Source organism: Helianthus annuus, chromosome 9 (genome assembly GCF_002127325.2).
Source record: "Helianthus annuus cultivar XRQ/B chromosome 9, HanXRQr2.0-SUNRISE, whole genome shotgun sequence".
In the NCBI taxonomy this organism is placed as follows: domain Eukaryota; kingdom Viridiplantae; phylum Streptophyta; class Magnoliopsida; order Asterales; family Asteraceae; genus Helianthus; species Helianthus annuus.
The window spans coordinates 26,244,008-26,256,282 of record NC_035441.2 but is presented as its reverse complement, the minus strand read 5'-3'; positions in this window follow the sequence as shown (position 1 = coordinate 26,256,282).

Below are 12,275 nucleotides of genomic sequence, written 5' to 3'. Positions count from 1 at the left end.
CGAGTTGCTTAGTACAGAACATGCAAAGTCTGGTTTTTCTCAAAAAGGCTTTTCTTTTTAAAACCGAGTTCACTATAACCAATGGCTCTGATACCGATCTGTCACACTCTCAATTTCCTCTTGCAGAATACCACCGTGAGGCGTATGACTGACCAGGATCCAGCCACTAATCATATTGAACAACATAATAAGTAAACAATTTCCATCACAAGCAATACGATTAGTGACTAAAGTCCACAGTTCATAGTTTTAAAAGCATTAATAAAAGTCAACAGCGGAAGCATAAGTTTAACATTTTAAAACAGTAGTTTCAAGTTCATAATTTATTAGAAGGAAACCCAACACGGGTTCATGCGACCACTACATTCCCTGCTGCAAGCTCCTACTATCACTGAGTACCTGTAAAGCATACAGTAGGGTATCAACATAAAGTTGGCGAGTTCACGAGTTGTCGAGTTTTAGTTCCATAAAACTTATGTTTGTGTTAAATTGCTCATTTATACCATGCCATGGGGAGCTACCCCATATGTAAGTTACTAAACTGCGTAATACCGAATACTTTGTGACCTGTTGTTTCGTTGTTGCCCCGTTTGTCAATGTCTATCATCATTGACAATTTGCCAAGGTCTATTAGGCATCGGTGACTAATCGGTATAGTAAGTAGGGACTTCGTGATAGAGTTTCGTTTAGTGCACTTGTTGCATCTAATATAAGTTGTAATTAACCGTATCCAAACCTAGGAAAGTGTCGTTTGTTCTGTTTACCAACGACCGGGAACACTTGCTTTTAGTAAAGTGTGTGAACTCACCTTGGTTTGCCCAGTAGATAATTTACTTGTTTTAACAGTTGGTTAATGACGGGTGGTTTGTAGGACAACCCTTAAAAGGTCTAAACATATGCACATTCCATGTTTTATTCGGTTAATTGCTTGAACTTGGTAACCACTCTATGTTTGATGATGCAGGTCTTAAAGTACTTAAGATGAGGGATTTAGAAAGATTAGAAGGATGGTGGAAGTTGGCGAAATCGAGAAGCGAGGAAATGGCAAATTGATGAAGAAACAAGGAGAAGAAACCCACTCAGCACCGTAACCTACGGCTCCCAGCCGTAGGTTACGGCTCCTATCAATTGACAAAAAGACCAGCCGTAAATCAGGAGCTATTGGCCGTAAGACTCACTGCCAGCCGTAACCTACGGCAGGGAGCCGTAGGTTACGGCTCCTGTTGACTTGTTTGGCCATATTAACTGCCGTAACCTACGGCTGGGAGCCGTAGGTTACGGCTCCGACTGATGTTTCATGCAACTTTATCATTTAATGTCGATTTGAAGAGGTTTTAAAGGGGACTTATGATTGGTTTTCGGTTACACCTGCTTGGGACTCGATTTTGGAGCAACTTTTGGAGACTTTTTGGAAGAAGAACATCGAGCAATCATTAGTTTTTGGTCTTGGATCTTTATGAACAATTTTATTTTCGTTATGATGTTGATTCGAGCCATGTGTGGCTAAACACTTTATGATCGTCCTAGATTGAAGGTTTGCTTGAGACATTTTGTATGTGATTTCCTAATTTCTAGAATAGCAATCCTTATCTTTATGGTTGGTTTGTTATGGTGTGTGATTGTTTGTTAGTAGCTTGTTAATTCTTATGTTAATCTAGTTTGAAACCATACGTTCTTAGTGCCGTTGGCAATCGAGATATCATGGGTAGAATTAGGATTGTGTAAGGGTTGATTGATCTTCGGGTAACAACCTCACGTTCTAGGAATCTGAGTACTTAGTTCCCTTTTATCACTGCAAGTAATCACACATGGGCTATGTCTATGTAGTTCTTTCTAGTGGAATGATAATATGAATGTCGAAACAAACCGGAAATCTAGGATGGTCATTTGTCTCTAATTTGCTTACAACCAAACTTTTCTCTTGCAATTTACTTAGTTTAATTTAGTCTAAAACCAATTCACTCACATAAACTCTCGAATTTTATTTCTTTTGCAATTAGATTAATTTAGTTAAATTAGACAAACTTTCAAATAACACATATTCCACAAACTCCCTGTGTTCGATACCCACTTGCCACTATCTATATAGTTGTTATTGGGATTAAATTTGATTGTGACCACGACATCACGTCAAATTTTGGCACCGTTGCCGGGGAGTAGTGCGCAACGTGTGTTATCTTGTGTATTAGTTTGAAAAAAAAAAAACCAAAAAGATTTCTTTTATGTTCATGATTTACACTTGGTAGTTGAGTTGTGTTATGCAGGATGACAGGGCATTACACAAATTTCAGCTTATTTACGTGTAGATTGTGCGGGGGTCCACGACATCCATGTATTGGTTGCCACGAAGCTCACTACAGGAGGTCACATGGAAAACCGGTGTCTTATGTTTCACAGCTTCCACCTCCATCATACGTTGACGATTATGAATCAGAAAGACTATTATTCATATGGATACGATCGGGATGCGGAAGTTTATTATGAGGCAAGGATGGATGGTCTATGTTTTTGTTGCGGTCGCGATCACACTTATGATTATGATGTGTGCCCGGTGTATTCGGAAAACCCGAAGTATTGGAATAAAAAGATGATGGATGCGCGCATCTATAGACCGTATCAGGGATATCGACAATATCATCCCGAAGAATATTCTGAGCCCGAGGGTGTTTATGTTTATGAGACTGAGGAGGAGAAAGAGCTTGCTGTATTGGAAGTAACTTTGTCCAAACTCGAGCAATATTTAGCAACACCCAACCTGTCCGATGAAGACCGAATCAGCTGCTTAGTTTCTAAGTGTCATACTTTAAAATTAAAATTGAAGATAGAGATAGAAGAACGCCTCTCACCATTACCTGACGATATTAGTGATCATTCTCACATGAAGGAGGAGGTTGTGGAGGATAATACCACACCAATGAGTCCTTTATCTGATGAAGAGTCACTTGTAGATCAGATGATGTGTGCAGATTATGAGGTAGAGTAGCCTGATGGGATGGATATGTGTACTGAACCTCTTCCCATATCAATGATTCAAATTAACAAGTGTGGGGAAGAGGGTTCGAGGAATAAGATGAGAAGGGTGAAACTACCAGACATTAAGGTATATGTCATGAAGTGGACTAGCAAAGCCCGTAGGAGCAGCTTTAACATGCCAAATATACTGACAAATCTATGGAGATGGCATGTAAATTTCCGGGCATTTGTTGGAAATGCTGCGGGTAAGTGTGCATTAAGACAACCATAACGAATATCAGGTATGGTCTGGCTGAAGACCTTTAAACTTAGCGCTCTCGGGAGGCAGCCCGAGGATGTTGAGTATTGTATTTGTGTTTTGTTTTGTTTTGTTTTGCTTTGTTTGATGTTGTTTTGGTGTTGTGTTTGTGTTTTGGCTGGTTATTACATTTCAACCCTCGCGGATGCAATAATTCAAGTGTGGGGATGTTTGGCAACATCCCTGTTGAGATATTGGCGAATCTAAGAGATGTTTTCGAACCGGTCCGATTACTGCAGCTTCATCACTACCAACACTGCTAATTTACTAATCAGGTCATGTCTTGTTCTCATCTTGTGCACCTTTGTATATATTCATGTTTAAGTTTTTGGTTGGGCGGTTGGGTGGTGTTTTGATGTGTTTAGTTTATGGGTTGTGAAGGATTGGTGGTGTTTCTAGTAATTAGAATAAAAAATAAATAAAAATATAAAAATACAAAAAGAAATTTGGGGTTTGAGAGTATAAGCAATTGTTGATGTTTTTGGTTAAAGCGATCTTTTCCTCAAAACCATACATTGGGACAATGTATCCCAAGTGTGGGGATGGGGGAAAATTTTGAGGTTTTAAAAATTTTTAAATCAAGCAAAACATTGTGAGAATTTGAACACCTTGGATTAACTCCAAATGATGCACTGGCAACCCTTGATACCCTTTTGTTCTTGGTGAGAGTTGAAGCCACACATGTAAATAAATAATACTTGTCTTTAATGAGAGTGGCAACGGGTGGGGGTGCATTAGAACTTGTGCCTCGATACGGTTTGAGTCCTTAGTTGGACGTGAATGTGAAAAGGATAAGGGCAATTAGGTAGCTTCGTCTTGGTGAGTGCGAGTGTGGGATTTGGGGGGTTGGACCTCATTAATTATATATATGAGCATGGTTGCGAGAGGGGCGGAGGTTTGGACATTTAGTTGCCGATTTTGTGCCTAAAGCCTATCATTTGTTACCCCTTAGCTAGTTTCCTAAAAATTTACCCGACTTGACCCGGTCTTATAGTGTTACTAGTTATTTTAGTAGTGTGTAGATACGTTCGATGTTATGTTGAATGTTTGAAAAAAAGGAGAAAAGAAAAAAAAGAAAAAAAACTGGAAAAAGCAAAAAAAAAAAAAAAAGTAATGTTGAGTTGTCTTGTATATAAGTTTAAGTTTGTTTGTTTGTTTATTTCATTATGTAATAAAAGACCGGGCAAGTCCTTCGCTACTTCATATATATTCCATGTCCTACCCATTCACCTAGCCTTATTACAACCTTAAAAGCCCCTTTGATTTGCATTCATATTTGACACCCGTAGGAGGAGGACCGATTTAGGTACAAGCATATAGTTGTGCAACCGCCCGTTTGCCTTTTGTGTGTCTAGTTTACAAATGCTAGTGCTTACTTGTAGCCGAGAGGAGAGATTTAGAGAGGGGTGCATTGTTTTGGGTGTTAAGAACGGGTTACTAAAAGGACAACATGTTTTTGTTTGGTTTATGTTGATCGCGTATGTGTGAAAATGGTTTTTGAATGAGTTGCTTGGGACAAGCAACGGGTAAGTGTGGGGATGTGACGGGTGGTCCGTAGGACAACCCTTAAAAGGTCTAAACATATGCACATTCCATGTTTTATTCGGTTAATTGCTTGAACTTGGTAACCACTCTATGTTTGATGATGCAGGTCTTAAAGTACTTAAGATGAGGGATTTAGAAAGATTAGAAGGATGGCGGAAGTTGGCGAAATCGAGAAGCGAGGAAATGGCAAATTGATGAAGAAACAAGGAGAAGAAAGCCACTCAGCACCGTAACCTACGGCTCCCAGCCGTAGGTTACGGCTCCTATCAATTGACAAAAAGACCAGCCGTAAATCAGGAGCTATTGGCCGTAAGACTCACTGCCAGTCGTAACCTACGGCAGGGAGCCGTAGGTTACGGCTCCTGTTGACTTGTTTGGCCATATTGACTGCCGTAACCACGGCTCCGACTGATGTTTCATGTAACTTTATCATTTAATGTCGATTTGAAGAGGTTTTAAAGGGGACTTATGATTGGTTTTCGGTTACACCTGATTGGGACTCGATTTTGGAGCAACTTTTGGAGACTTTTTGGAAGAAGAACATCGAGCAATCATTAGTTTTTGGTCTTGGATCTTTATGAACAATTTTATTTTCGTTATGATGTTGATTCGAGCCATGTGTGGCTAAACACTTTATGATCGTCCTAGATTGAAGGTTTGCTTGAGACATTTTGTATGTGATTTCCTAATTTCTAGAATAGCAATCCTTATCTTTATGGTTGGTTTGTTATGGTGTGTGATTGTTTGTTAGTAGCTTGTTAATTCTTATGTTAATCTAGTTTGAAACCATACGTTCTTGGTGCCGTTGGCAATCGAGATATCATGGGTAGAATTAGGATTGGGTAAGGGTTGATTGATCATCGTGTAACAACCTCACGTTCTAGGAATCTGAGTACTTAGTTCCCTTTCATCACTGCAAGTAATCACACATGGGCTATGTCTATGTAGTTCTTTCTAGTGGAATGATAATATAAATGTCGAAACAAACCGGAAATCTAGGATGGTCATTTGTCTCTAATTTGCTTACAACCAAACTTTTCTCTTGCAATTTACTTAGTTTAATTTAGTCTAAAACCAATTCACTCACATAAACTCTCGAATTTTATTTCTTTTGCAATTAGATTAATTTAGTTAAATTAGACAAACTTTCAAATAACACATATTCCACAAACTCCCTGTGTTCGATACCCACTTGCCACTATCTATATAGTTGTTATTGGGATTAAATTTGATTGTGACCACGACATCAGTTAACCACATCATATTATGGTTACCAAGTTTAATCAGACTTGTATTCAATTAGCACCACATATTATTACACGTATCTAACACATAGCACATAAACATCACGTATCTCATAACCACATGTGGGCCATGATTAAAACAATCCTAATTCTGTGAACAGTAATATAAACAAACCCAACACAGGTATCCCCAAGTGTGCAGTCCTGATTTACACATAGTCTAATACATTAGTGTGTGGCCCAATAGAAACATACGACCCAAATTATGAGTGTGCGGCCCAATACGTGAGTTGGTGTGCGACCCAACAGTTGAATGGCCCAAAGGAAGTGTGCGGCCCACTGCCTAGTATGCGGTCTCTAGGCAATGTGTAGTCATGAAATTGTTACTTGTACCATGTGTTTTATGTGTTGTACACGACTGTGCGGTCCACCTACTGTGCGACATGCTTAACTCTCTTGCACCCTATGCAGTCGTAGTTTGTACAATAGGGTGTACGGTCTCAAGGGTGTGTGGTTTAGCTTAACTTGGGTGTACGCAGTGCATCTCAGGTAGTACCTTCCTAAGTGTGCGGCATCTTTTTAAATCAAACAGTGAACATCCATATTCTTATGATTCATTCTTAATCAAAACACAGATTTCATACATAACTCCTATCATAACATCATTTGGCTATCATTATCACAATCATTCTCAATCAGATTTCATTTCATTAACATAATCATTAAAATGTCCATTATTCATCTAATCCGGCTTAACATTTATGCACCTAAATCAGATCAATCTTTGCATTTGTCACATACATCACAACTTCTAGCAGTAAAAAATCATCCTCAATATTCACAAAGTTCTATGCTTTGAAAGCACAACAAATCCCTAATCTTTTCTTGTCAAAACATTAACATATTATTGTGAAAGATAGTATCGCATTCATGATCATTATACAGAAACATCATCATACGAACATCAACCAACTCGAGTTCCTTATTCTGTTTAACACTCATCACGTAAAAATCATTCAAAAAGCATTTGATTAAACATGCTCATATTATTGTGCAAGCCATAAAACACTAACCTGGGATTTAGATTATAAGAACGTGCGATAAAGATGAAGAGGATGATGCTTTGAGGAGAAAGGAAAGGATTGCCCTTAATCTTCAAGATTGCTACCGTAAATCTTCAAGAAATGAGGAGAATATTTATGTGTAATTTAGGGTTTCTAGAGAGAGAAAGTAGGTGAAGAGAGAGAGAAAGAATGTTCCAAAAGTGGATGTCGTCAAGAATGATTGGCAATCATCCTAGGATTTGTAGCTTTGCACCCTTTTATACCTTTGGAATACCCCGCACACACAAAGGCAGTTTGAGTGTGCGGTTCCTCAAACTGGGTCATGGCCTAGGGGTTTGGGCCTGATGCAGCTGGGTGTGTGGTCCACTAATGAGAGCTGGGAGATTGTTCGAGATAATGGGGGTGTGCGGTTGCACAACCAGTCGCACACATACACACCGGTTTTAGAATGTGCGGTTGAGTTTAATTATTATTCATATAGCTTAATACACACAATCACATATATGTACTCATATATGACAACTATTTCATTATAAATCTCATTCATCATAACATGTGTAGGAAAAACCGGAGTGTCACAATATTTGATTATTTATACATATATCTATAATTGAATGTTGTGAGCCTAAATGTAATTATATGAAATAATAATAATACTGGCCGCATACTACATATACAAATAAATGTAGGTATAATTGATGTAAGTGAAGTTCTCGTCGGGTAATTGTGCTATATTAGTTCTGCTTAAGTCCAAAGCCAAGAGAAGTCAAGATCTAACAAGTTCGGACAAAATATGTTAAAGGCCTAACAAATTCGGACAAGTTATGTACTATAGGGTCCGAATTTTTGGATTAGGGTTTGTCACGAACCCGAAGGAATTCCTTAACAGCGTGTGCACATTCTAGAGAAAGAGTGACTATGTGATAGTGAGAGAATGCTCGGTTTAGATCTTTGTGATCTAAACCACCTTGTAGATGATGTATACTCTGTCGGTTTGTAATCTGTGATGACTGATTCATTAATAAAGGGTTTCATCTTCTACATCTTTCTATCTTTTATGTTTTTGTTGGTTTCACATCTTGAATCAAGTGCAATGTTGATGTTCATCATCGATCTGGTGCTTTAAGAGCAAGGTTTTAACTTCATAAGATACCCTGTAAAAGATATGACTGCCGATGTACTATCATTTCTTCTCACAATCTACGCGTCCTCAATTTTTCTTTTTCTTATGTTTTTGGATATTTATAAAAATATCCTATAACTAAGTAAAATCTTTTTGGAATTTTGAGGTTAACGAAAAGAAATAAACTGTAGAAAGAAATGGAAAAATAAAGTTTCCATGAGGGCTTATGCAACCATCCTACTTAGGGTTTATAATCCCGATTATTCGGACTAAGTTCTCGAACCTCAGTCCGATCGAATGTTTTTGTAAATAGCTCTGAAACAACTGTTAAAGCACCAGATCGATGATGAACATTAACATTGCACTTGATTCAAGACGTGAAACCAACAAAAACATAAAAGATAGAAAGATGTAGAAGATGAAACCCTTTATTAATGAATCAGTCATCACAGATTACAAACCGAAGGAGTATACATCATCTACAAGCTGGTTTAGATCACAAAGATCTAAACCGAGCTTTCTCTCACTAACACAAAGTCACTCTCTCTCTAGAATGTGCACACGCTATTGAGGAATTCATTCAGATTGGTGAGAGTTTGCACAAAGCTGATCACCACATAGATGAATCCATACCGTAATTCTAACCTATACCCACATATATATAGGATAGGGCAAACCATAAGTCCCGACAAAATCATATCTACAAATTCGGACAACACATAAGGAAACAAAAGTTCCGACAAACCCTAATCCACAAATTTGGACCCCATAGTACACAACTTGTCCGAATTTGTTCGGCCTTTAACATATTCTGTTCGAACTTGTTAGATCTTGACTTCACTTGGCTTTAGACTTGACCAGAACTGATAAAGCAAAGTTACCTAACGAGAACTGCACTTGCAGACTCCCCCTTAACTGTTTCTATCAGTTCTGTATTGGCATCGATAATCTTCGGTCATCGGATACTGCGCTAACAGCCTCCCCATTGACTGATGATGTCATGCCTGCTTTCTACTTTGGCTGAGACTTGATCTTTCCGGCAGAGCATAGCGATCTTCAACCCTTCTAACTAAATACTTGCTAACAATCACTTAAATGGTCGCTTTGTGAAACCTCAAGAATACAACATCAAACACTGTAGATCCTCCCGAATTAAGTTAACGCAAACCAACCAACCTACAACCAAATGTAAGAATATCGCTCGAAACCTTAATCTTTAAACCTAACTGGTAGCAGAAAGAAACATTGGATTTCCAATCCCCAACCTTGAACACTTCAAACTTCACAGAGACATGAAGTTCAGTTCGATAAGTTAATAACAATCTAAACTTTGTAAATGTACATCCACCATCTTTGATCAAAAGTCTTCAACCCTTCATGTAAGAATTCAGCTCGTCACGGAACTTCATGAATCAATCGCCTATCTCCATGAATCTACTAAATCCCCGTTGGCTTTCATCTCCGATCTTCCCCTTATCAAGAAGCACCACATTAATTCGAGAACCGACTAGCAACCTTCTTGGAAGAGGGACCAAGAAACCAATCTTCTTTACTCTAAAACAACAACTGAATAAGGTTGAATCTTTAGCTAGTCGTCAACCAAGAATCCAACTTCATCACGTCCAAACTTGATTAAAAACAGAAACACACGTGACAAAACTCCATCACACACACACGAGCCTTTTCACGCACAAGCTTTAGATTTACAAAGAAAATAAGAAGTTTTTTATTGCCCCTATTTCTTTGTAAACTGTCAACGTCCAAGCCACGTCACCTTCGTATCTCTTCACATGCCCGATAAAAGTCCTAATTTGTCCGAAACCTCTAGTATGGACCAAATCTGTACACTGAGACTCTAGAAACCAAATATAACTTAAGAATTCCGAATATAAACGATAAATTCGGATTCAAAAATCATAAGTTCTTACAAAAGATTAATTAAGTACAGACAATCCAAATTCAACAAATAAATTCGGACACAAGAATAAGTTCTAACCCTTTATAAGTTCAGACGGAACAAGAATAAGAACTCACAAATTCTAACAAATAATCAATTAAATTCGGACAGTTGATAATAAGTGCTGACATTTTGTAACTTCGGATATAAGAAGACAAAAGAGTTTAAGTTCTAACACTTGATTCAACAAATTCGAACAAGAGGAAAGCAAGTTAGGACAGGATGAATTAAGTACTGACAAATTATATATTCGGACAATGAATAAGTGCTGACAATCTTGTAAATTCGGACAAAAGATTAAGTACTGACACTTAAATCTTCTAAATGCGGACAAGAAAGATAAGAACTTGACAATATAACTTCGGATAGAATTGATTTTAAGTGCTGACACATGGTTTGACACTAAATAAGGACAACCAACAAAACTAATAAGTGCGCACACAACATACATGCGTTATAGTATAAAAATATATATTCGAAATATATATTTATAATTTCAGAAAATCAACCTCCGACACTTGTATTTTGTTACAAAAATTATGGCGAAGTTTATATTCGAAACACAAGTTATAAAATATACTTGTAATATTTGTTTGGAAAATATTTTTCTAAGTCTTGAGATTTTTAGAAAATTTCGCCAAAGTTTCCCCTAAAAACGGAGGTGTCCATACTATTAAGCATATCATTTTCTTTTTAAAATCAATAAACAACAATCCTTACATTACCAAGAGCAAAAATATATGTGTTTTATACTAACCATGAACTTGATTCATTTAGAAAACGCGTAGTAACTTGGTAAGACCTTTAGTGGACTTAGTTACCTTTCGAAACGTACTTATTTCTTTAAAAATCATTCTCACAAAATTGTTTAGTGTTTACAACTTGTAAATGATTTTTACAAAAACTTAAACTCTTGAACTCTTCTTGTAAATAAAACATTTCCATACTTGTCTTTATCTCTAGAAATAGTGTAAGTGTTTGGAATCGTCATGGTTTTCCAAGAACCGGTTTTATAACTTGGGTTCTTACAAAAATCCTTTGTAAAATTCTTGGATTTACAACTCATCAACTTACTAGTTAATTTATATTTTGTGAAAAATTATTTTCATCGAGTTCATATCTAACTAGAAAGTGGTTATCTTTCGTAACCCATAACCATTTTCTTTTCCTGTGAAATCATGTTTCCCAACATTATTTAAACAAGATCATATGGTGATTAACATCCAAAAATCATCATAAAACTAACAACATACTCATGACTACATCAAACTAGTAGCATTTCACTTTCAAGTTAACCTTTTATGTTCAAGCTTCTTGTAAAGATTCATGTTCATCTTCTTAGTGTTCTTGTTCTTGTGATTTAAACATAATCATCATACTACATATTTTAACTAAGAAACAAGATGAAACAAGGTGTAACAAGACTTACTACTAGCACAAGGCTCTTTTGAAGTCCCACAAGTTGCAAGCTTCCTTAATCCTTCCTCTAGACTTGAATGAGACTTGAAAATGGATGAATGGGGTGGTGGAAGGGTGGTGATGGTGGCGGTTGAAGGTGAGCCGAGAGGAGGGAGTGGGAGTGAGGAAGTGTGTGAATTTTTGGAGTGATGATGATGTTCTTACAAGGCCATACTTATATGATGTTTTCCTAATATCTTGACAAAACTAGCAAGCAAAACTCATTAAAATAATGGGATTAAATCAAGTTAGAGGATACGAAGTATGGCATGGATGTTGGGTGGGTCCACTTGGGACCGATTTCGGCTAGGGGGGTTGGTTGTAACTTTTCCAACTAATGAGAAATGGATAGTTAGATTTCAAGTGTTGTGATTACATATGATGTTTAGTTTCTTTTTAGTGGGTGTTAGGGTGTTCGGGGATCACGACAAGCCAAGAAATAGTGAAACAATGTGTTTGGCAAAAATTTAGTGCTCCGGGTAATGTCCGGTTATTCTGTTGGATACCGTTCCGTTAAAGTGTTTAATTATTCCTTAAAGAGTCTTTTATATATATTTTCGCAACACAATTAATCCACGGCACTTAGGAAAGTATACAAGACCATTCTGCCATA